Genomic DNA, 25,577 nt, shown 5'->3' with positions numbered 1-25,577 from the left:
TTTTTTTTGGTACAGGGGATTGAACTCAGGTCCTTGTGCTTGCAAGGCAGTCGCCAGAACCACTGAGCTAAATCCCCGGCCCAAGAATTCATTTTTAAAATTGATGATTTCCAATGGGAAAATGAAAAAAGTTGAATGAAGAAACAATATAAAAAGAGATATAATCAGTTTTAAAAGAGAAGAAATCTTCCCTTCTACACATAGTGATTCAATGAAATGAACATTTTGAGCTACAAAATTAGGGAAAAAGTGATCATATCTAAGGTTGTGGGAGAATAGAATGAAAGATTCTTTGGGGACACAATTCCAAAAAATAGCCTTCAAAAATGTATACTTTTTTACTCAGTAATTTCAACTCTAAGGCAAAATTCTAAATGCAGAAAAATAAAAGCTAAGGCTTTAAAATTCTTATAGCGGCAATGCCTTTAAAAGTATAATTAAGAGTTCAATTTAGTGCACATATATCCTGCCACTTTCAGGGGAAAAACAGATTGGAAGTCACTCATAAAGCCAATTCATAAAATTTATTAAAATGAAGATTTAAAAGATGGAAAATCAAAGGTAGCTAGAGGGCTCGGGATTTAGCTCAGTGGTTCTGCCGCCTGCCTTGCAAGTGCAAGGACCCAAGTTCGTTCGTTCCCGGGTATCAAAAAAAAGACCTATTTCTTGGGGGTGGTTTTGTTGTTATGCAGTAGTAGGATTGAATACAGGGCCTCAAATAGGCTAGCCACACTTGAGCTACATCCCCAGCCCCTTCTTGAATTTTAAGTCAGTCTTCCTAAATTGCCCAGACTGCTCTCAGTCTAGAGACCCTCCTGCCTCAACCTCCTATGTTTCTAGGATTACAAGAGTGCACCACTACCCTTACCAAAAGATTTCTCTAAAATCAACAGGAGAAATGCACTGGGCAAGAGAGCACTACCCAGGGAGGCACTGAGACACAGGAGAGCAATGTTCTTCCAGCAACTTCTCGGCAAAGCCAGAGGCAGAAATGCCCTCTGACCGTTACATGTCGTCCACGTGCACCCTAACACACACTCCCCAGCCCACCTTTGCTAAAAGCCCATCTTGATTGTGCCAGGCAAGCGACTCCCAGGCCTCTTGGCCATAGTCCTCAACTGATGTGCCCATTAAAAACCCCACTGCCGGGCCCCTGGCCCAGACATTCTGATTTGGTCAGGCTGCAAGAACCACTCCAACCCCCTCCCCAGGTGAGCAGGCAGCTCCAGGAAGCAGAAATAAACTGGTTCTCCTGCTGGGTGACCTCCTCAGACTGAAGCCTCGAAGCACCCTCAACCTGCACCGCCTCAGTGCACAGTCTGTCCTGCAGGCATCTGCAAGGGAGCACTGGAGAAAGATAAGGAATGTAACATTTGTTACTTGACAGCCATAGCTCATAACTCCCTTCCTCCAGAGCGCTGACTTTATCACATTACTGGGAGGATTCACTAGAGGCGCCATGTGAGATGCATCATGCACACAATTTGATACAAACACATCTGGGCTGATGTGCACACGTTTTTATCATTAGAGATATGTTGGCTGCTGTACAACAGGTTTCATCTGTTATTTCTGAAGTGAGGGAGGAGCAAATCCGCCTTGGAAAGGAGCTGTTGCATACAAGGCTACATTTTCTCCACTAGACTCCCACGCTAGAGTTAACTTTACCTCCAAAACCATTTCAAGAAGGCTCTGAGCTCCAGAATAGACAAACCCCTTCCAAGAGGCCCCAGAATTTCCTCACAAAGCCTGGTTTCTCCCCTGCCATTCATGAGAAACCTGGTCCAAGATACTTTCCCTGCCTTGCAGGGAAATTGGAGCTGAAATGGTCACAAAAGCAGAGAGATGTTTAGCCTAAGGACAGTTAGATGTGTTCCAGAACAAAGTGGGAAAAGTCAACCCTAAGTCAAGGGAATGGCTCAGCTTTCTCTAAAACAGAGATAGAGAATATTTCTCAGCTAAAAACATAACAAGAACAGGAGAGGAAAGAAACCCAAGACAGCTTGATAGTATTCTCTTGTCTTGGCCAAACGTTCATTTGGATTGTCAAAATTCATAGAGAACCAAACTGTGCATGAAGCCTAAAGGTGAAGTGTGAGTTTATAAATAAATAAAAAGTCATGGCCTAGAAGTGGGGACCCCACAAACATGTGGCCCATGTACCCTGGAGTTGTAGGGTAGAGAGGAACTCATGGGTCCCAAACAAGTCCAACTGGAGCAGTAGACCTGCTATTGTACATTCCAGCCCAACCTCACCAGCAAACCCTGGCTGTCTAGGAAAAATTAAGGATTGGTTATCATTTCGATTCTATGAAAGAAGATCTATATTTCTTTTTTAGACACAAAATTCTCTCGAGGATGGTCCTTGCCAACACACTGAAAAAATAATCTCTCAAAATTCCTGCAACCACTGTGTTATGATTTCATCCCATGAAATACAACACCTTATATTCAACCTCATAAAACTAAATCTCACTGGATCTCTTCCAGATTCAGAGAACAAGCAGCTCTGTTGGTGATGCTTAGGAAAGCAGAACGGCCTCTTCTCATTGGGCTGGCTCCCACCACATGGTCCACTTTGCAGGGAGCAGATTTTCCTTTCTTCTGCCAAATATTTACATGCAACTATCCATGCACATAATAGATCTTGCAAATGCTTTGCAAACAAAAGAACACGTACCAGCATCATGGTGTTAATTCCCCCTGAAAAGGATCTTCCCAATTGAAATATGTACAAATTCACTTGAGTTTCCTAGTCTATGGAAGTTATCTCTGGTTGCCTACGGGTGGGCAAAAGTAAAAATGAAAGGGTCAGAAGAGGCAAAACAAAATGCTCTTCTAGCTAAGGAAAAAAATTCATTTCAGTTTCTATTATAGTCTTGACTCCGGAACCAGAAGCCACGCTTTGCTGAATAGAGTTGTTCGATATCTCAGGGTCGCGTAGGCACACAATCGCGCAGAACAATTCTGCAGCTGCTCTCATCACTTGCTCTACACTTTTAAATACTGTGACTTTGGGCAACAAGTCATGCCCTGACAGAGACATCACCAAGCCGTCAGTCCATGGTCAGTAATGAAGACACTGATGCCCTGTGCGTTCATACTATTATTATCAGAGTGATATCTACCCACTTTTATCTGCTGTCTTTCCATTTGTTTCCAGGGGAAGTCATGCATCCAGGATCTGTCCGTATCAGACCCATTCAAAATACCCTGTAGGAATTCTACATATCTCCCCATGCACCCTTTGATGCCATCTCTTTTATGTCAGCTGTATAATGACAAAGGACGGACTATTGGTATCATCATAGAATAAGTTTCTATATATCCCAGCCAATATTACTCGAAGTAGAGGCAAATTTCCTGGCCTCTGCAGACTTTTCTTCAGTTGGGCTCTATGTGATGGAATGGAATTCCCATTTTATTCAACATAACTGTCCAATGCCTTCACTAGGGTGACACAGCCTCCGGGACAAACCTACTCTCGCCTCTAAGGTGTATTGTACAGATGAGCATAGGTTTGACATCCCCTCTTCCTTTCCCATGTGCACATAATTTCAAGGCTCAGTCCATCATCTCTTCTGAGTGAGCAGTGTGGGCTGATTCTCCAGTGACATCAAGCTGCATCTGGAAATCACACCATTCTGCTGCAGTGCCTCTCCCAGTCCCCTGGAGCGTTGAGGTGCTCGCCTCTCTACCCGGCTTCAGGACAGAGTGATAGCTGCTCACGGTAGGCTCTCATACACATCAGTCCACTCTATCCACCACGACCAGATCAGCGGGGATTCAGATGGCCAGCCTCCTGTCTCTGCTAGTGAGAAAAGATGAGACTGAGGGGTCCACACGTCTCTTTGGCCCTTGGGGACTCCACAGGCCGCCAACACTTACAAACCACTGGCCTCAGCTTTCCGCACAGAGAGGAGCGCTGCCCGCTGCAGAACATCCACACATTTTCCCACTGGGCGTTGCACAGCTTTCAGGGTTTTGTTTTGTTTTTTCTGTAGCACTTTGTGAACTCCAGACAAAATGCTGTCAGTTTTTTCATTAGCAGTGGTTTGCAGTTCATAGTGTTTACATTTATTGTGTGGACTTGATACATGCATATAACACATCTTAATTCTTTTTTCATCCTCTACTCTCCTATCCCTCCCTGCTGCTTCCAACTCTTGGTCCCATCCCCATTTGCAAAAGTTCCTATTTCCATATTTTTCCTTCAATTCTTTTTTTTAATTCATTTTCCCTCCCCTTCTCTCCCTCTAGCCCACTGTCTGTTTCTCATTCAGAAAGATCTCTCTGGGGCCAGGGATTCAGCTCAGTGTTTCCAGCACCTGCTTCGCAAGTACAAGGAACCAAGTTCAATCCCCAGTACCAAAAAAAGAAAAAGAGAGACCTCTCTACATCCTAATATCTGTCTTTTATTTTGCTCTTTATTTCTATTTGGGGTTTCTCATATAAGAGAAATGAGAAATAATGCAATATTTAAGCTTGTGTGTCTGATTTATTCCGCTTAATATTATGGTCTCAAGGTGTATCCATTTACCTATGAATGCCTCAATTTATCTTTCTTTATGACAGAGTAGTACTCCATTGTATATAGGTTTTCTTTATCCGTATATCTGTTGATGAGTATAAAGGCCATTTTTAAGATTTAGCTATTATCAATTGTGCTGCTATAGACATGGGTGTGCATGTATCACTGTAATATAATACCTTTAACTTTTGGGAAGACACCTACAAGAGGAATAGCTGGGTCAAATGGAATTTCTATTTTTAGTGTTTTTCATAACTCTCCATACTAAGTTCCATAGTGGTTGTATAAGTCTACACTCCCACCAACAGCGTAGAAGTGTTTCTTTTCTCTACAGCCCTTCCAGCATTTGTTATTATTTGATATATTAATGATCGCCATTATTTTTGGAGTAAGATGGAATCATAGGGTTTTAATTTGTTTTAATCTGCATCTCACGAATGGTCAATGAGGTTGAACATTTTTTCATGTAAAGCACTTTTGTACTTTTTCTGAGAAGTGTCTACTCAATTGTGTTGCACGTTTTTTATTGAGTCTTTTATTTGAGAAGTCTAGTTTTTTTATTTAATTTTTTATATATTCTTAATGTTAGTCTTCTTTCCAAATAACAGCTGGAAAAACACTTTTCCCATTATGGAGGTTGCCTTTTCACTCTCTTAGTTGTTTCCTTGGCTGTGTAAAACCTTTTTATTTTGGTGTGATTCCATTTGTTGCCTCAAAATATTATTTCTTGTGCCATAGGGGTTCTGCTCAGAAAGTCCATGCTTATACCTAGGTCTTCAAGAGTCTTATCTATTTTATCATGCAGCAGATTATTTCTATTTTAACATTTCAATCTTTGATTTACTTTGATTTTAGTTCAGCACATGGATAGATATTTGGGTCTAGATTCAGTCTTCTGTATGTGCATATCTACGTTTTCCCAGCACGGTTATTAAAGAGGCTGTCTTTCCTCCAGTGCTTGTTTCTGGCCTTTGGGTTAAAGGTCAAATAGATGTACTTGCCCAGGGTTGGTTCTGCTTCCTCTATTCCATCCAATCTACATGTCTGCTTTTGTGCCAGTGTCATCCTGTTGTTACGCGTTGGCTTTTATGATAACATCAGATCTGGGAATGTGATACCTTCTGCCTTGCTTTTGTTATCCATGATTGCTTTTGCTATTTGGGGTCTCTTCTGAATCCATATGAATTTTAGGATCATTTTCTCCAGTCTGTAAAGAATGTTGTTGGAATTTTGATTGGGATTGCATAAAATATGTTTATCAGTTTTAGAAGTATAGAAATATTGGTTCTGCCTTTCCAGGAAAATGGGATCTCTTTTCATCATTTGATGTCCTCTTCAATTTCTTTTTTTCAGAACGATGTAATTTTTTTCCCTGTAGAGGTCTTTCACTTCCTTTGTTGGATTAATTCCTAAGTATTTAATTTCTTGTGATGCTATTGGGAATTATATTGTTTCCCTAATTTCTTCCTTGATGTCTTCATTGCTAGTGTACAGGAATGCTATTGATTTTGGGGTTTTGATTTTGTATTCTGATTAATTTCTGGCTTTGGTTATTAATATTAGGAGTCTTTTGGTGTTATTATTTGGATCTTATAAGTACAGTGTCATGTCATCTGCAAAATCCTTTCTGATACATATACCTTTTTTTCTTGCCTGATAACTCTGGCTAAAGTTTTGAGTACTATGTTGAGTGGTGACAGTGGACATTCTTGTTTTCCTGATTTTAAGGGAAAGCTTTCAGTTTTCTCCCATTTAATATGATGTTGGAGGTAAGTTTGTCATAAATGGCTTCTATCAGATTGAGATAAGGTCCTTCTACATTCATTTTCTTCAATATTTTTATCTTAAATGAATGTTGGATTTTGTGAAAGTCTTTCTGTGTCTATTGAGATGATCACATGATTTTTGTACGTGCTTCTGTTTATGTGATGGATTACATTTATTAATTTACATATGTTAAAACTCCCTTGCATCTCTAAGGTGAACCCTGCTTGGTCATGAAATATGATCTCTTTCATGATTTGTTTCACTCTGTTTGCTGGTATCTTTTTGAGGATTTTTTAATCTGTGTTCATTAGAGAGATTGCCCTTTCATCACTGGATCCATGTCTGATTTTGGAATCAAGGTATTGCTACCTTTCTGAAATGACTTTGGGAGTATTCCTTCCCTTTTGCTTACATTAAAACCTTAAGGAATATTGGCATTAAATTTTCCCTGAAATTCTTTTACAATTTGTCAGTGAATCCATCAGGTCCTGGATTTTTCTTAGTTGGTGGGATTTTTTTCTTTTTTTTATTTTATTGGTACATTTTATATATGCATAGTGATAACCTTCAATATAAGGAATTTGTATCTTTATATAATATATTTTGCACCTTCTTTTTTTCCATTTCAGCTTCTCCTTTCCTCCTTATTTACAAAAGCTTTGTTTTTATTTTTTCTTCCTATTATTTTTGTCTTATCCCTTCCTTCCTTTCTTCCTCCCTTCTCCCTTGATCCCTACCTCATTTGGACATTTTCTTCTCGTTTTTCAATATCTATTGTACATTTTGGTCCTTATTTATGCTTCAATTTCTCACATCAGAGAAACCACACAATATTTGGACATGTGTGTCTGATTTATTTCACTTAAGAGTATGGTCTCAAGGTGCATCCATTTAGCTAGGAATGTCTCAAGCGTATCCTTCTCTATGGAAGAGTAGTGCTCCATTATACTTTAAAAAATCTACTTGACCCATTCATCAGTTGATGGACATTTAGGTTGTTTCCAAGACTTAACTATCACAAACTGTGTCTCTATAAACATGAGTGTTCATATGTCACTGCGGTATGATGCTGCTAAATCTTTCAGGAAGATACCAAAAAGGAATTGATGGGTTAAACGGAACCTCTAGTGTTAATTTTTGAAAGAATCTACACACTGACTTCCACAGTGGTTGCGCCAGTCCACACTCCCAAGTTGGTGCGATTTTTATTACTGCTTCAATTTTATTGCTTGTTATTGGATTATTCAAGATTTTTTTGTTTCTTGGTTTGGTTTTGGTAATTCATGTGTATCTAGGAATCTCTCAATTTCTTCTGAGTTCTCCAATTTATGGGCATCCAGGTTTCTGAAGTAGTTGCTAATGACCTGGATTTTGGCTGTGTCCATTGTGATTTTACCTTTTTCATTTCTAATTATATTGGATGGGTCTTTTCTTTCCTTTACGGTAAGATTGGTCAAGGGTTTGTCTATTTTGTTTATTCTTTTAAAAAACCAACTCCTTGACTCATTAATGCTTTATAGATAGATAGATAGATAGATAGATAGATAGATAGATAGATAGATTATATATATTTTGGTCTCCATTTCATTGTTTTCTCTCTGATCCTTGCAATTTCCTGCCTTGTACCATCCATCTCTGAATTTGGGTCATTCTTGTTTTTCTGGGCCCTTGAGATATATCCTTAGGTTATTCATTTGGGTTCACTGTGTTTTTCTGGTGTGGGAATTTATAGCCATAAACTTCCCTCTTAAGACTGCTTTCACTGTAATTCATAGGCTCTTGTATATTGTACTGGCATTATCATTTAATTCTAGGAACTGGCATTTCTTCCTTCATTTCCTCAGAGACCTATTGATTACAGATATTTTTAATATCCATTAAATATCTTATTTAATGCCATACCTGTTTAACAACTGTTGGGACTTATAATCAAGGCAAGTTGTTTGGACTTATGGCCCACTCTTGGATTTACAACATGCATTTGACCTCATAACACAGAAAGGTGAGAGGCAATACAGACTTTAGTGGTTTTATTGACTTATGGTGACTCCTTCTACAGTAAAGTACTGTAATTTTTACTGATTGTATCATATAGTTTTATGTCCTGTTATACATTACAGTACTGCATGTAAGAGTTATGCAAATAAAAGCAAAGTCATCAAGTTAGAGTTTTCTTTGATCATTTCTTTGTTCTGAATATTGTAATATACATATTATATACAATTCCTCACTTAACAACCTATTCAATCAACAACCTAGTCATCTGAATGGAACTCAGTCATTAAATGAGTATCTGTATTCAATAGTGTGTTGTTTAATTTTCATGTGTTTGCATAATTTTTATGATTTCTTTTGTCACTGATTTCTAGTTTCATTTCACTGTGATGTGACAATATGTATGGTAAAATTTCAATTATTTTGCATTTATTTGAGCACATTTTATTGGCTAATCTGTGACCCATTTTGGAGACAGTTCTATGTGCTGCTGAAAAGAATGTGTATTTCTTGTTGGGTGGAATACTCTGAATATATCTATTAAGTCCTTTTGTTCAAAAGGATATTTCTTAGTTGATTTTTTTTTTGTCTAGTTCATCTGTCCATTTGTGATAGTGGGATATTGAAGTCCCCTTCTGTCATTGTGTTGATGTTTGTCTGATCTTTTCTTTCTAGTAGAGTTTGTTTTATGACTTTTCTTATGGTACACCATAATGAAACCATGTGTTTCAATGGTGCACCATTGTTTGGTGCATATATATTTATAATTGTTATCTCTTCCTGTTGAATAATTCCCTTAACCAATATGTGATGTCCTTTGTTCCCTCTTCTGATCATTTTTGGCTTGAAATTCACTTTGTCTGAAAATAGGATAGCTATTCTTCTTTGTTTTCAGGTTCCCATTGCATGGAATATTGTTTTCCATCCTTTGATTTTTAGTCCATAAATTTCTTTTGGGGTTAAATATGTTTCTTGTGTGCAGCATACAATTGGGTTTTGTTTCTGAATCCATTCTGCTATTTTGTGCCTTTTGGTTAGCAAAATGAAACCATTCACATTGATAGTTATAATTCATAGGTATTGTCTTATTCCTGTCATTGTCTTATTTTCCTACTGCTGATTTTCTTTATTTCCTTTCTTCTTAATTGCTTACTCTACCTTATGCAGTCATTCTATTGGACCTTTTAGCACTGTTAGCTTCATTGTCTCTTTCTAGGATATCCTTAAAAATTATTTGGAGTACTGGTTTGGTAGTCATGAATTTCTTGAGGTGCTCTTTATCATGAAAATATCTTCATCCATCATGTTTAAAATATAATTTTGCAGGATATATCAGTCTGGATTGGAAGTTGCTTTCTTTTAGAGCTTGAAACACTTCACTCCAAGCCTTCCTTGCTTTTGATGTTTATGTTGAGAAATCTGCTGTAATTCCAATGTGTTTTCCTTTATAAGTGAATCCTTGCTTTTCTCTAACAGTTTTCAAGATTCTGTTCTTGTGTTTGACTTCTGGTACTTTATCTATGATGAGTCATGAGAGGTTCTCTTCTGATCACAATTATTTGGGGCTTTATATGCCTTACTTATCTGTGTGTTAAATTTTTCTTCCATGTTTGGAAAGTCTTTGCTATTACTTCTGCAAAGATATTTTTTGTATTATTTGTTTGTTTATTTTTGGTGTGGGTGCTTTTACTTTTTTTTTTTTTTTTTTTTTTTTTTTTTTTTTTTTTTTTTTTTTTTTTTTTTTTTTTTTTTTGGTACTGGGGATTGAACTCGGGTCCTTATGCCCAAATTTTATAATATAATAATGAGAGAATATGAGACTTGAAGATATTCAACTTCTTTGATCTTCCTCAGTTTAGCTTTCTATAAGATAAAAATAATGCATTTTAGCTGGGTTTTTGTGGTTATTAAATTAAAATACTTGTGAAATCACTTTCAACTAGCATTGGCATTTGTTGTTTCTGTTATTGTTAAAGCTAGGCTGAATTTCCCAAGACCATTCTTTCCCAAGATTAGTTGTTTATCCACAAATATGTTCCAACCACCTATAAATGCCAAATCACTACATGATTCAGTGATGGCTGTTCTCGGGAGAGGGAAAGACATTGATCTAATAATTACTATCAAAGAAAATGGAAAATTATAATAGTAAGAAGTGCTTTGCAGGAAGGAACTAAACATAGTGTTGAGAGAATTTATTAGAGAGCATGTTGGCTACAGGGTCATTGAAGCTCATTTCTCCATCAGTTCTAATGGGGCATATTGAAGGCACTGGAGATGTCAAAGCAGGATGCTGAACCTCTACCAGCACACAATGCAGGGGAGGAAGCTGTGTGTGTAAACAGCCAGCACAGTACTACCTAGGGAAAAGATGAGGCAGAAAACGACATTTCTATAAAGCAAGGGAGACGATGTAAGAGAAGACTCCCAAAGGAGGGTGATGAAAGAGACAAGTCTCAAAGGAGATGCTTCTCAAACATGTCCCTCACTGAGGACAATTCAGAAAGGCGAAGTGTGAAAAGAGGCCAGGGCGGGAGGAAGCGCATCACATATGGGCAGTCGTTCTCAACGAAGGGTGCCACGAGGGACATACGGCAATGTCTGGCAATGCTTTTATTGGCACGTTCTGGAGCTTCCTGTGAAGGAAAAGGTGCTAATGGAATCCAGTGGGCAGAAGAGAGCCATGCAGCCAAACACCCTACAATGCACAACACAGCCTCCACAACAACAGCAAAAACATCAGGCCAAAAATGTTCATCGTGGTAAGTTTGAGAAATTCTGCCTAGCTGGGCATGGTGGCCCATGCCTGTAATTTCTGCACTCAGGGAAGCTGAGGCAGGAGTATCACAAGTTTGAGCCCACTTGTGGCAATTTAGTGCCTCGAGGAAATCCTGTTTTTGAAAATGGACTGAAGATGCAGCTCGGCACAGAGCCCTGGTTTCAATCCCCAAAATTTGAGAGGCGGAGGAAGAGGATGATCAGGAGGAGGGACCTGAATGAGGGGAGAAGAAGGGGAGAAGATGAGGATAGGAGAGAGGAGAAGGGTCCTGCCTAAAGGAAATATAGTCAGAAAGCCTCAACGCTCACATGTGCTCTGCTTCCACGCAAGAAGCAGTCTCCAGAACTAGTGCTCTTCTGGTCTGGGGCGGTGCTGTGTCTCCATATAGGAGACCATGAAGAAGCAAAGAGCAGACCTGAACTCAGCAAAAAGCCTGCAATGAAATAAAATCTTGAGCACATCAGTGAATTGCAGCTGGGCCCCTGGAGGAGAACAAGACCATTGAAAACAATGAGTGAAACCATGGAAATACTCGAAGTCCCAACACAAGGCTCTGGAAACAACACCACAGAAGACGCTGGAAGAGGAAGAGGTATTGCCAAAGGGAAATGGGAAGGAAGTAAAATCAAAGACAGGAGAGGAACAAATGGAGGATGCCATGAAGGTCAAGGAAGGACAGGCTTTCAAAATTAAGCAGTAGTTACCCACGCCAGTGAAAAATGTACGTCTACACAAAACCCACAAGTGAACGTCTACAGCGGCTTCCTTCATTCCTGCCAAAACTTGGAAGCAAACCCACTGTTTTCAGAAGGTGAGTAGATAAACTGCAGTGCACCTAGATGTGGAAATATTACCCTGTGATTAAAGTGAGCTGCCAAACCATGAAAAGATATAGAGGAAGCTACAGTGTACATCGTTAAGTGAAAGCAGCCCACCTGCAAAGGATGCATGCTGTATGGTTCCAACTGTAGGACATTCTGGAAAAGATAAAACGATGGAAACAGTATAAAGGCCGGGGTGCTCAGGATGTAGGAAGGGAGGGAAAAGAGGTGGAATAGAGGGGATTTTTAGGACAGTGAACCTCTTCTGTATGATTCTGTAGGGCAGATTGTGGCATGATGCACCACATAAAACCCACAGAACCCTACAATTAGAACAAGGAACGCTAATGTCTACTAGGGACGTTAGTTAACAATAATGTACCAATATCGGTTCATCAGTTGAAACAAATACACCACATTAATGCAAGATATTGAGGAAGGAAGGAACTGTGGTGAGAAAAGAGGCATATGGGAACTCTGTATTTTCCATTCAATTTTTTTCTGTAAACCCAAAACTGTTGTAAACTTCCCACAAGGAATGTAATCATTACGTACTGCAAACATATATTAATCAAAAAGCTAAAGTCTGTGAATTATTTTCAAAGATTAGTTAGTATTTAATAATGTAACTTCAAATAATATCTATGCTAACATTTAAGGGGAATATGTTTTGAAAAGAAGTTATAGTTCACTTATACCTTATATGACTTATCTCCAAGGAAGCACCCTAAAACTGTGTGATAAACTATTAAAATGCCCCAGGAAAGGCAAGTAAACAGAATCTGTTTCATTTGATCTGTAGATGTCACGATGACCTTGGACAGAACTGTGAAGTGAAACTGTCAGGGTTAGGATTGCTTTGAACTAACCAGGAATTAGTGGTGAGGAAGTGGAGAAATAAGTATGGGCCACTCCACCAAGAAGCTGAAGAAGAAGCTGCAAAAGAATAAAAGGGAGGCCAGCTAGAGATTTCTTTTTTCTTAGTACAGAATAGACTGCAATATGTTTGCATACTGTGAGAAAGGCCTGCAAAGGGAAGCTAGAAATACAGTTCAGAGAGGCAGTGACTAAAAAATATGGTGGGTGGGGGATTTAGTTCAGTGGCGCCTTGCAAGCACAAGGTCCTGCATTCAATCCCTGGTAAAAAAAAAAAAAAAAAAGATACAGCATCAATGAAAAAGCTCTGACACAGAACTTACTCAAGTGTCAGAGAAGAAAATTGATTTTTTTGATATTTTAATAAAGAGATTTTTAGAAAACAAGCAGTAATAGTTACCAAAGGGATAGAGTAGTCTGTTAGCTTTGCATTTCTACAAGATACTAGGGTTAATTCACTTCTAAGCAGGAGAGCTTTGTTTTGGCTTAGCTTCAGAGGTTCAGTCCATGGTACTTTGCCCCTGTTGATTTGGCCTCTAGCGCGACACTACATCGTGACAGGTAGCTCACAAGGAAGCTCCTCACCTCATGGCAGCCAGAAATCAAAAGAGATGGACAAGAAGGGCCATGGTCTCCTTATCCCCTTTAACATCCCACCACCAATGGTCTAACTTCCTTCTGCCAGGTCCAGTGTCTTACAGGTCTCACCACCTCTGAATAGCATCACAATCTGAGCACCAAGTTTCAACACACAGCCTAGGGGAACACTGAAGACCCATAAGTAGCAAGACCAGCTTTCCCTCCCTCACTATGCAGCCTGGCACTTAGTCTCACGTTCCAACAGATCAGCATCAGAGCACTTAGCAAGCTGACACAAGCCAGCTCCACAATATGAATCTGCAGAATTCAACTGGAATTCAAGAATCCCTACGACCACACTCTCATTCTTTCACCATTACATCCCCTACCCTATATCTACTGCACCTCCTTTCCACCATTTTTATCATTTCCTGGTGACTTGCTTAAGTTGCTTGACCCTGCTGGGACCTCAGGTACCCCATCTGTAAAACATCAGAAGCACTATTGTTTCACCCAGGCCTGGGTCCTGGATGAATTAATCCCTTGGGATGTTCTCCACAAAGCAAGGAAAACTAGGGTGGCCCGCCTTCGCTGAGGACTGGGCCTTCTGGTCAGGGAGATTTTCCTTCTGACATCGTGGAGAAGGAAAACAAATCAACAAGCAGGATTCTCCATGGAAAGTTCCAATATCTGTCCTGTACTCTCCTAAGCAAAAACAGCCTCAAAAGATAAATTTCCGCTCTGAGGTCTCTATGACTCTTGGAATGAACCAATACTAATGTTAACCAACACTGGCATTCGCTGAATTTTTTTAAAGCCCTTCTGTTTATATCAAGGAAAACTGCGCTGAGATAATCACAGAAGGACCACATTTCTGAAACAAACAAAAACATTTGAAATGTCTTTGTATGAAGTAAAAATTGTTACCAAAACCTTTGATCTCATAAGCATGACATTTTTTAATCAAGAGAGATGACATTCATGAAAGATGGGGAAAGACAAGGCTAAAACCACATCATCCCATAATGTGTTTCTATGAACTGGAGATCAAACTGGAAAGATCCAAGGCAACTACTCCCATATATGAACTGTCTTGGCCTAAGAAATTCAGCAAAGTATGGCTCAGAAGGCTTAGTCAGAGGGCAGTTCAGCACCAAGTCATGACTTGGCAGGTTTCCATCCACCTCAGACCTACACTCTGACACTTTCAGTTGCTTCTTTATAGCCTCAGCCCAAGTCCAGACATATTAAAAGTGTCAGGGATAGACCATGCATCGGGTAGCCTGAGTCACAAACCACACAGTCAAGGCCCAGACCGGATCGCTGCAAAACCTTTAGTAATGGTCTCTCCTGAACACTAACAAGCTTGGAGCCAAACTGGTAGTTGTAAGTGCCCCTGGCCCATCCTCCTGCTGTTCTTTAGACCAAGGCTGAGCTAGGGTGGGGCTCTCTGTGGTCCTGCCTTTATCTCATTCTCTCTATTTGTTCACCACCCTTGTTCAGCCTTTGCGCAAAGGACATTCTGTGGAAAGATGCGTGGTATGCCACATTTTCTTGCTATAAAATTTACACATTTTGGCCAAGGAACTAGAAACTGGGTTAAGTGTTTATTGCTAAATTCAGATGTACAACTTTCAAGGCAAGGAGTACACCTCAGTGGTAGGTAGGGGTGTATGTGTGTGTCTGTGTGTCTGTGTGTGTGAATGTGCATGTAAAAGTCAGATTACATCAGATTAAGTTATGATCAGGAAACAGAACTACACAACTGAAAAGAGTATCTTTGTGCTGCTGTTTAAAAAAATGACAGGTTTATGAATAATATAAATTTATTTATCAGATTTTGGAGCTAGGAAGTCCAAGGTCAAAACACTGGCAGGTTGGTATCCGGTGAAGACTGCTGTTTGCTTTCAGGGTCGCATATTGCTGCTGTGTACTCTTGGGAGGACAAACTTGTGTCTCCACCTGGCAAGAGGTAGAAAGGAATGAACCTACTCTTTCAAACACTTTTACAAAAGTCCTACCCCGTCGGCGAGAGCTCTGCTTAATCACCACCCAAAGGCCTCATCCCTTTACACTATCACAGTCACGGAAGCTCAAACTAGGGACATGTCCTGAGGGACATGTTCAGACCACCACAAAGAGCAAATGCTCCTTGAGCTCCTCAGGCATGTAAGCAAGCAATCACGATGAGGGACAGCAGGAGGCGGGATGACGAGAGCCCTGAGTGTCCATGCTAAACCTCACCCTAGGCCCTAAGTACACCTCTCCCTGCCTCTGGTCTCTTGTGCACTGGCCACATGGATGGCCACGGATGGGAACACAAACAGCAGGATGCTTTCTTCTTTCACATCCACATTAATGGCAACAGACTGTCTTGTGCCCATAACAGATGGATGAAACTATGTCTCTTGAGTAGAATTACTTATTGTCCCAAAGGGAATTTTCTATGGATGGGTTTATGTTAGAAAATATGCCATTAATATCTCATAGCACAAAGAGTTCTAATGCAACTTTACGAGCACATAAAATGTGTTCTCAGGATAAAGTGATTCACAAGATGTCCAAGTAGGACCAAATTGCCACACTGAATCGCACACACTTGTACAAGACCACCTGATGGAAAACTTGGGGCCGAATGTTAGCACGTGGGGCACTTGCCACATACTGCCTCTTATGGTGGCCATGTCTTATTGCTTCTATCGTAAATTAAATTCCAGATACACCAGGTCCATGTGCCATCCTCTCCTTTCCCTTCCTCTGGCTAGCCTTCCTCAACATCATGAACAGTTATTAATAATGAGTGTTTAGTGATGACCTGAGGGATGCGGTCCAAAAGCAGCTGTGCCCTACAAAGACTAACAGGAGAGAGAAACTCACCCAAACAAGTCTTGAATTCTGCAAACAAATGACCTCATTCCCTAAATTTAACATTCATAGCCCTATTAACCTTATGACTTCTGACATGTACATCTGATAAGCAGAATCATAACTGACATGATGAAATAATTATAATCACCTTTCCTCCAGAAAATGCAATTTTCCTTTTTTCGTGGTGCTTGGTAGTTCCTGGGTTTTCTATTATTCTTTTTAGGATTTTAGAGGAACCAAGGATCATTTGCAGACAGCTGTTTTTATTAATAGTTTCCAGGAACTTATTCTCCCACTGAAATTCAGAAGTTCAAACTGGAATCAAATGTTTAATATAAAAAAGATCTGTAGCTAATGATCAGCTATAGAGCTGGAATTACCAAGCTCATAGCCAGTGATCATCCATGCAAGTGTTTCCTTTCTTTTTTTAAATTTATCACTCTGTCCGGATTTTGACAGATAATTTCAGACAATCCAGATTTTTAAAAAGTGTTTGGCTCCCAGAGAGCTAAGTATACAGCACCTCCTCCTTGGAGGACAGTTAAGCCATTGGGTAGAGCTGCTCGTGAGATTACCCCAGAGATGCCTCATGAGATGTGTTCCAGAATGCTACCTGCCTACTCAGGACTTAACCAGCACTAAACCCAACTGAACAGTTGGCTAACTTATTATCAAGTTTTATAATTGTCAAAGGCTATAAGAACCAAGAGAATGGACACATTTTGCATATTTCCATTGCTTTATCCTTTGTGGGAAAATATGATAACAAGGTAAAAAGCATTATTCAGCTGGAAAGCAAAACCAAGCAAAATAATGATGGTTGCATTGCACCAAGATATTATATTTTCCTCTGGAATATTCTACAAATTTCTAGGCTGTATTTTCACAATATAGAATTTATATCTATGAAAATATGTGATGTATATCATAAGATAGTTGAGCTGTCTTTCTACTTTTGTTCATCTGGGGGTTTGTTTTGGTTTTATTATCACATAAATTTTTTAAATTTTGTTCTAAATCTTCAATTATAATGAGTAAACATGTCTCACAAAGTTTTTTTAACTAACCTATAACATAGTTTTGCTTATATTAAAAAGTTTCCTTGGGAACTGGATTTTACATTTGAGACCCCGATTTAGCTAAAAGATTTATAAGGGCACACGTAGAAATACAGGTCCCTATAGGGTGACAAACCAGAGCTGAAACATAATTATGACCCTCTCTGTTCTCCAGTCCACTGAAAACTGTTCCCAGGAGCTAGAGGCGAGCTGGCCATCAAGGAAAAATATAAATGCTTTATGCAGTATGACCACCAGAGTCACCACTGCAATCTCAACGCCAATCTAAAGGTTATTAGAAAATGACATGCAAATCTTTTCCCATATAAATAAATGGGAATTCTTATTTTGCTTGGGACCAGTGCCAATGACATGTTTTGAAGATACTGAAGCCAAGTTCAGCTGGACCTATCTGTGCATTACCTCTGCAGGCAGTTGCTCCATTCAGCCTGTCGTAAGTACAGTGGTTCAAATGAAAAATTATGTCCCCAAGAAATACGGGTGAAACAATCTAGAAATAGAAAGCTGAATTTTTCTTGTTTAAAAAAATGCTTAATAAGTTGCTGAAATTTCTCCAGAGTGAGGGAACACACTGGGAGGCCTAATCTTTGCAGACTGTCCCTTCACCATGTCCCCTTATGGGGGGGGGTCCATCCATCCACAAGAGGGCGCCACAGGTGTCCTCATTCCCTTGTGCCAGCAGTCATTTAATCATTCCAGTAAACAATTCTTCAGGGCTGGGGATTTAGCTCAGTGGTGCCGCAGCCTGCTGGCAAGGGCAACTCCTGAGTTCCATCCGCAATAGAAGAAAAAAAAAAAGAATTCTTCAAGTAGCCTATTAACCAACAGCCAGGATTTTACAAAGACAACATCAGTATTCACTCACATAACAAAGGTGAGATGGGATCTGCTCTTTCCCTCCATGACCCCCCTGCCCACATCCCTTCCCCTATGCCTAGGTGGCAGGAAAGGTCACAATCTTACAAGACTTCACATCCGTCAAGGTATAAAGTCAGAAATGTCCAAATACATGCAAGACCATTGGTAAGGCATTGTTCCAAGTTCTTCCTGGAAATCTGACAGGCAAGTAAGTTCCATATGAAGAAATAGATTTAAATTATCACTTTAATCCTACTTCTGTTGACTAAAGTAGTAGTTGCTCCCTAAAATCATATTGTTACCTACTTTTCTAATACTTCTGTTGAGCTTTTCCTATTCTTTTCATTAAAAAATTCACTCTTGTGGCTTAACCAACATGCCATTATTTTTTTTTGTTTTTGTTTTTCAAAATTATTTCAAGTTCAGTGGTTCTACCGCCTGCCTTGCAAGTCCAAGGTCCTGAATTCGATCTCCAGTACAAAAATGAAGAAAATTATTTCATTCTATTTTATCACACTTAATGTGAGGGTTGTCTCATAATTTAATTTCATGAGATGCTTAGGGAAACGAACTTAGTTTTGAACAACCCACCCGGTAGGTTTTCTCTATGTGAGCTTAAGTTCCATCTGCTCATTTGTGTAAGGATCTGTCCATCAACAAATAGTTTACTTGCCTGCGGGCCTCTAATTTAGGAATGGGCAATGGATTCGCAGCTATCCCCTGCGTGCCAGGATTGAGCATATGTGTTGGATCCGTTGCTCTATGCCTTCCTGGGAAATACTATAAGAAGGTAAAAGCATGATCCGGTTGGAACGCAGAATAACGGCCAGTAGAGGTTTCCAGGGGGCGGTGCCTGTGTTGGGAGGAGGGGACTCGGTGCTCTTCCCGCGCCAGCTGGGCTGGCAGCCTTCTTCAACCTCAGGTTTTCATAGGTTCAAGTTAACAAAAGCACCATGGAGTTTTATGAGTCAACATATTTCGTTGTCCTTGTTCCTTCAGTAGTTATTACAGTAATTTTCCTCTTCTTCTGGCTTTTCATGAAAGAAACATTTTACGATGCTCTTGCAAAGCACAAAAGAGAACAAAAGCTTGTTCCTACAAAAACAGTTAAAAAGAAGGCAGGAAGACGAAGAATAAAAAGAAAGAAATCTAGAATGGGAACCTGCACGAATCTGATTCTGCAAGTGTGCCTCAAGACTTTAAATTATCTGATGCTTTGCCTATAGAAGACGAGCAAGTTGTACCTGTTCCACTGAATGTAGCTGAAACCTCAAGTAGTGTGAGGGAAAGAAAGAAGAAGAAAAAGAAACGAAAACCTGTACTTGAAGAGCAGATCATCGAAGAGAGTGACATATCTATCGAAGATGGCCGGCAAAAAAGTAGAACCTGTCCCAATTCCAAAGCAGCCCACCCTACCCTCTGAAGCAGCCATCTCAGGGAAGAAACCAGGGCAGAAGAAGGCTAAAAATGGAAGCCACGACCAAAATTAAAAAGCGGAGACTCTGACTGCACCAGTGAGAAAGCAAGAAGTATTATACCCTTTCACCAAGAGACTAAACACGGAAGTGGATGAGGAAAAACAGAAAGCTTCATTAAAGAAGCAAAAGACAGAAAACGTCTTGGTAGATGAACCCCTTCTTTGCACAAGTACTTCTATTCCTTTGATGGATAATGCTAACTCAAGTCTTGTGGTGGATAAGAGAGAAGTTATTGATCTCATGAAACCTGATCAGGTAGAAGGGATCCAGAAATCTGAGTCTAAAAGACTGAAGATGGAAATTGACAAAGAAAACGCCCAAGTGAGATTTACGGATTTTTCTTCTGTTGTTGCAGGCCCTTTGCGTTGTAGACCTGATGAAGGAAAAGCCTGGGGTGATACAAGAGGTTTTAAAGAAGTCAAATAAAGGAGAATTGGCTTCACTTCGGAGTCAGCTTTGGAAAAAGGACAAGTTCTTGGCACTGCGGAGGAAGACACCGCTACTATGAAGGTGTAAGCAGTTAGGAAATGACGGAGAACGAAAGAAGCAACGTAGTTGTAGCAAGGAGGAAAAATCGGACTGGAACATTAGAAAAGGAACATAATGTGTTTCAAAACAAAATGCTGCCAGCTATCAAGAGACTCAACAGATGCAGATGAAGTCTCCACAAGTTCGGCAGCAGACGACAGAGATAGCTCCCTTGAAGCAGGAAAATCGTATACCGAGAGTGGTAGACGCTGCTGGCAACGCTGTAAATCAACTGGAAAGCAAGCTTCCTGCGGAGCTAAACAAACTGCGCCCGGCTTAGGCTAGGCTGATGAACGAGCTGAGCAGAAAAAACGCGGAAGCTCCAACAGGAGGAGGAACACTGAGCAAGCGGGACTCAGACAGAAGTTCAACCCCAAGAAGCTGAGAGAAGGCGGGAAGAAGTTCAAACCCACATCAGGAAAAGAGCAGCAGAACGTGAGGCAGCACAGCAGGATTTATGGAGTAAATTTGCGGCCAAAGCAAAAGAAGTACAGAGCCTGCAAGTAAGTAAACTTACAGATACCTTGGTATCAAAACAACAGTTGGGGCAAAGATTAATGCAGCTAATGGAATCAGAGCAACAAAAGGGGGAACAAAGAAGAGTCTCCACAGACACAGGCTTCGTTCCCAGATAGATGCCCCGACCTCCGCTTCAGTTCCAGGGGAAGAATGACATAAAGTGATTGCAGAGAAGGAGAAGCAGATTAAACAAACTGAAGACTCCCTAGCCAGTGAACATGGTCATCTGACTAGTGGGGAGGAGGAACGTCAGGATCTACAGAATAGGAATTTCTTATTAAAAGCTGAAACACAGCAATTACAGCAAATGAGCAGGCTGCTGGCACGCATAAATTGGAGAAGATACAAAAACGTATTCGTATTGAGGATGATAAAATCAGATTGCCAAGAGATAAGTTACAATGTGAAATTTCAAACAAAATGGAGGAATTTAAGATTCTAAATGCCCAAAACAAAGCATTAAAGTTAGAAGTTCAAAGACTGCAGACTCTTCTTTCTGCACAGCCCGATAAAGCTGTTGTGGGACCAATGGAAAAACGCAGTGAAAACAGATGAGAAGTTAAAGACTGTAGAAGAATTACTTGAAACTGGGCTTACTCAGGTGGCCACCAAAGAGGAGGAACTGACTGCAATAAGAACAGAAGACTGATCTCTGATGAAAGAAGTTCAAGACTTAAAGGCTAAGCAAAATGGTCAGGTTTGTTTTTGCTTCTCCAGTTGAAGAACTTAAGAAAGTGACCCATGAGAAAGACGGAAAGATCAAATCTGTAGAAGATCTTTTGGAAGCTGAACTTCTCAAAGTTGCTAGTAAGGAGAAAACTGTTCAGGATTTGAAACAGGAACTAGAGGCTCTAAAAGAAGAAATAGGAGGTGTCCAGCTTGAAAAGGCTCCACAGTTATCTATCACTTCTCAAGTTCTGGAGCTTCAGAACTTAGTAAAAGGAAAGGAGAAACAGATGAATACCATGCAGGCTGTCATAGAATAGAAGGAGAAAGACCTCACAAACAGAGGGAAATGGTTACAGGATCTCCAGAAAGAAAACGAATCTTTAAAGACTCATGTTCAAGAAGAAAACCTGACTTACAAGGGGCACATCCTGCATCACAATTTGAAGAACTTGAAATTGTGTTGGAAAAAAAGGAAAATGAAATGAAGATAGTGGAAGCTATGCTAAAAGAGAGGAGAGTCATCTTTCTAGCAAAACAAAGCTGTTACAGGAGGTGCAAGACAAAAATGAATTATCTAAATCTCAGACTGAGCAGCTTCAGCAACAGAATTACCAACAGGCATCTTTTCCTTCTCATGAAGAATTATCAAAATCAATTTCAGAAAGAGAGAAAGAGATAACTGGTCTCCAGAATGAATTAGATTCTTTGGAGGATGCTGTTGAACATCAGACAAAGAAAAACAATGAAATACAATATGTGGAAGCTGTTGAATTGGAGGCTAAAAAAGTTCTTAAAGAATTATTTCCAAAGGCCAGGCATGTTGGCGCACACCTGTAATCCCAGCACTCTGGAGGCTAAGGCAGGAAGATCACTGTGAGTTCAAGACCACCCTGGGTAACATAGTTCCAGGTCAGTCTCAACTACACAGGGAGACCCTGTCTCAAAAAATGAAACAAAACCAAAAATTATTTACAAAGGTGTCTGTCCCTTCTCATTTGAGTTACAGTGAATGGTTGCATGGGTTTGAAAAAGAATGTATAGGTGGAACTTTGGGTTCAGAAGAAGTTAAGGTTTTAGAGTGTAAGTTGAAAGAAGCTGATGTTAGGGAAGGGAGGAGCAGGTGAAGGGAGGGCAGGAGTAAGGGGAAAAAATGAGACCCAAGACCTGTCACGTAAAGGTACAAGATCCCAATGGTGAATGTAACTGTGCTATATACCTAAAATGTACTGATAAACTCAAGGGAAACAAATTTAGAAAGAATGAAAGAAAGAAGCTGATGAAACACACACTACTACTGGAGTGTGATACATATAAGTCAGTCCTTGCAGAAACAGAAGCTACAGAAAAGTGTGGAGGAAGAGGAAAATAAATGGAAAGTTAAGGTTGACGAATTACAAAAGACAAGCAGATGCTGTCATCAATCACATCTTCAGAGCAAGAGTTAGAGCAATTAAGAAGTGAAAATAAAGATATTGAAAATCTGAGAAGAGAACGAGAGCATTTGGAACTAGAGAAGGCAGAGATTGAATGATCTACCTATGTTACCGAAGTGAGAGAGCTGAAGACACAGTTAAATGAAATGCTCACAAAACTGAAAACTCAACAAAGCAAAAGACAGAAGGGAGCTGGTGATTTGGATAAGGTACAACAGTCACTGGATCTTATTCAGTCAAAAATAGAACAAGCTACTGCAGGTACTACTGTTATTGAGAACAGTGATGTTTCCCCAGAAATTGAGTCTTCTGGAAAGGAGACAATGTCTATAAGTCTAAGTCAGATGATAGCACAGTTACGGCAGTTGCTTCAGGCTGTAAACAAACAGCTCGAAAAGGAGAAATAACACTACCGGCTTTGGAGTCTAGTGATGAGGAAACTGTTCGATTGAGGATAACAGAAGACGCTGCATTATATTTTGCCAAATTAAAGCCTTACTTATGTTTTCACCCTTTCTACTTTGTGAGAAACACTGAACAGAGTTTTGTCTCTTCTAACCCTTGTTAGACTAGTGACTTAAAGATAAGAATTTAAAAAGAAGCCAACTCTGTAAACACCGTCAGAGTTTAGTTTTACAATAAAAACTGTTTGCATAATTAGTCCTTTACATTCCTGAAGATAAATGTGTCATCTTTTACCTTATTTTGCTCAATTCAATTGTTCAGAAGATCAAAGACAACGTAAAATTTAACATTTTATCGCTGATGTTGTACACTGTTTTACTTAACTCTTTGGGGGAGTAACTGCCTCTGACATCACTTCAAGACACTTTTGTTGCTAATGTAATCAATTTTTGTAATGGCACTCAGCAAATAAAGGGATGCTTATTATTAAAAATAATAATAATAATAATGCCAGTAGCAGTGCATTATGTATGCTTCCTCTAGAATATACTACCAGTCTCTAAGCTGTGTTTTCACAGATATAAATTTATAGAGAATTTATGTGTGTGAAAATCTATGATGTATATCAAAAAATACTTGAGCTTGTCTCCGTAAGCCACAGGAGATATGATACGGGGACTGCCTTGTCACCACTGATAACAGGTGAAGTTTTCCCATGACTGCCAGCCTTTTCCCTGATCATCAACATAATTTCTTATGACTTCAGGCAGGAAGAGATTTATATATGCTTTATATAAGCAGGTATTCAGATTTATATACACTTTCCTCCTAGTCCTAGAAGAGTACCTCCTTACCCTTCCATAGTCCCTTAAGTAGGCCCAAGTGAAAAAAAAATGATGGTGAGTGAGAAACTAATCTATGCATTACCTACAGAAGTGTTCCTAAGAATCAAGCTTTCAAAATTACTAGCAACATGAAAGAGTAGCAGGGAACAACACATCAAAATCAAACACAAATAAAGAAAGTGAGAGTGCCCTCCCTGGAAGGGCATCTGTGACTTGTAAGATTCCATGTACATAATAAGAAACAGGGCAGCCAGATGCCACTCCACCAACTGAGCAACTGATGATAGGTGGAACTGAACCACGCATCATTAGTCCAAGCAGGGCAATTCTTCTGGTGCTAAATAAGAGCCTATTGCACCTATGACCTCATAGATATCATTAAACAAGAAGGGCATAGAAATAATAAAAATAGTAAAAGACTATGCCTCATTGAATATAAGTAATCTAGACTATAAGAGCCCACTCTTGGGTCTTAAATAAGCAACAGTAACATTTGTCTACATCACACAAAAAGAGCAGCTCATCTAACCATGCACAGTGAACCTGCTGGCTTGATCAGGTAGCTGCAGTTACCTGCCCCTAGCTAGTTGGAAATGAGGAATCACCATACAGCAGCAGGCAGCTGTTTCTAATAGGAACGCCTTTCAGTTCAATGAAAATTCACTGCATTACGGTAAGTATGAAATCCCACAAGGCAGTCAAATGTTTAAGACCTTCCTGATGTGATCGTGCACTCAGACACAGGGAAAATAGATGTGTGTCTCAGTTTCAAGCAGCAAAAGTACTGGTATACACCATACCATTGTGGGCTGTTCTCTTACTTTTGTCTAGCTTATTGATCTGGTCCTGCTTTGGCTTTCCAAAGAAGATTCCCCCAGAATAAAGAGATGCATTTCAGCTCATTTGGGAACTGACCACTGTGTTAGACACTGTGCTGAACTCTGGTGGTCCATGAAGGAGAAGGCAGGACCCCTGTCTTTCAGGAGCAAATGTGCAAATATTGATAAGCTCTGGCTCATGCTACTTTTCATGCACATTTCTTTTAAATAAACAGGAAAGAAATAAAGAAAGAAAGAAAGAAAGAAAGAGAGAGAGAGAAAGGAAGGAGAGAGAGAAGCGGGGAGGGAGATCCAATTTAAATTAGATCCTAGGGGCTTAGCTCCAGAACATTTTAGAGAATGTGCATCATTGAAAAACAGAAGGAGGAACTAAACTGAAGTGCAGAGAGGAGGCAATCATTCGTATTTGCCTTTCTTTCTCCCCTTGAGGAAAATGGGGTCCACTGAAACACCGGCTTTTCCTACTATTGAAACTTGAGGCCTACACTGACACCAGCCCCAGTGAGGAAGGCCGCACTGAGATCTCTCCCAATGCCTGCTTGGGCCCCGCGGGTCCGCCCCATCTCCTGCCTGCTCTGACACCAGCCCCAGCGAGGAAGGTAGCCGCTCGGTCGCCCTTGAAACACCCCCACGACCCACCCACCGAACCCCTCCCCACACTCTCAGACCTCCTGATTGGGCCAGTCCTTGGACCCACTGCAGAGGCAT

General features: G+C 40.1%; 1 pseudogene; it reads left to right on the top strand.

Moving 5' to 3' along the window:
• Positions 1–19,106: 19,106 nt before the first annotated feature.
• Positions 19,107–23,187, top strand: LOC104864793 (annotated as a pseudogene).
• Positions 23,188–25,577: the final 2,390 nt, after the last annotated feature.

This window comes from Fukomys damarensis, unplaced genomic scaffold (genome assembly GCF_012274545.1).
Source record: "Fukomys damarensis isolate Sample0158 unplaced genomic scaffold, DMR_v1.0_HiC HiC_scaffold_38, whole genome shotgun sequence".
NCBI classification, from domain to species: domain Eukaryota; kingdom Metazoa; phylum Chordata; class Mammalia; order Rodentia; family Bathyergidae; genus Fukomys; species Fukomys damarensis.
Note: the sequence above shows the minus strand (reverse complement) of the source record. Positions and strands in the feature narration are given on the sequence as shown.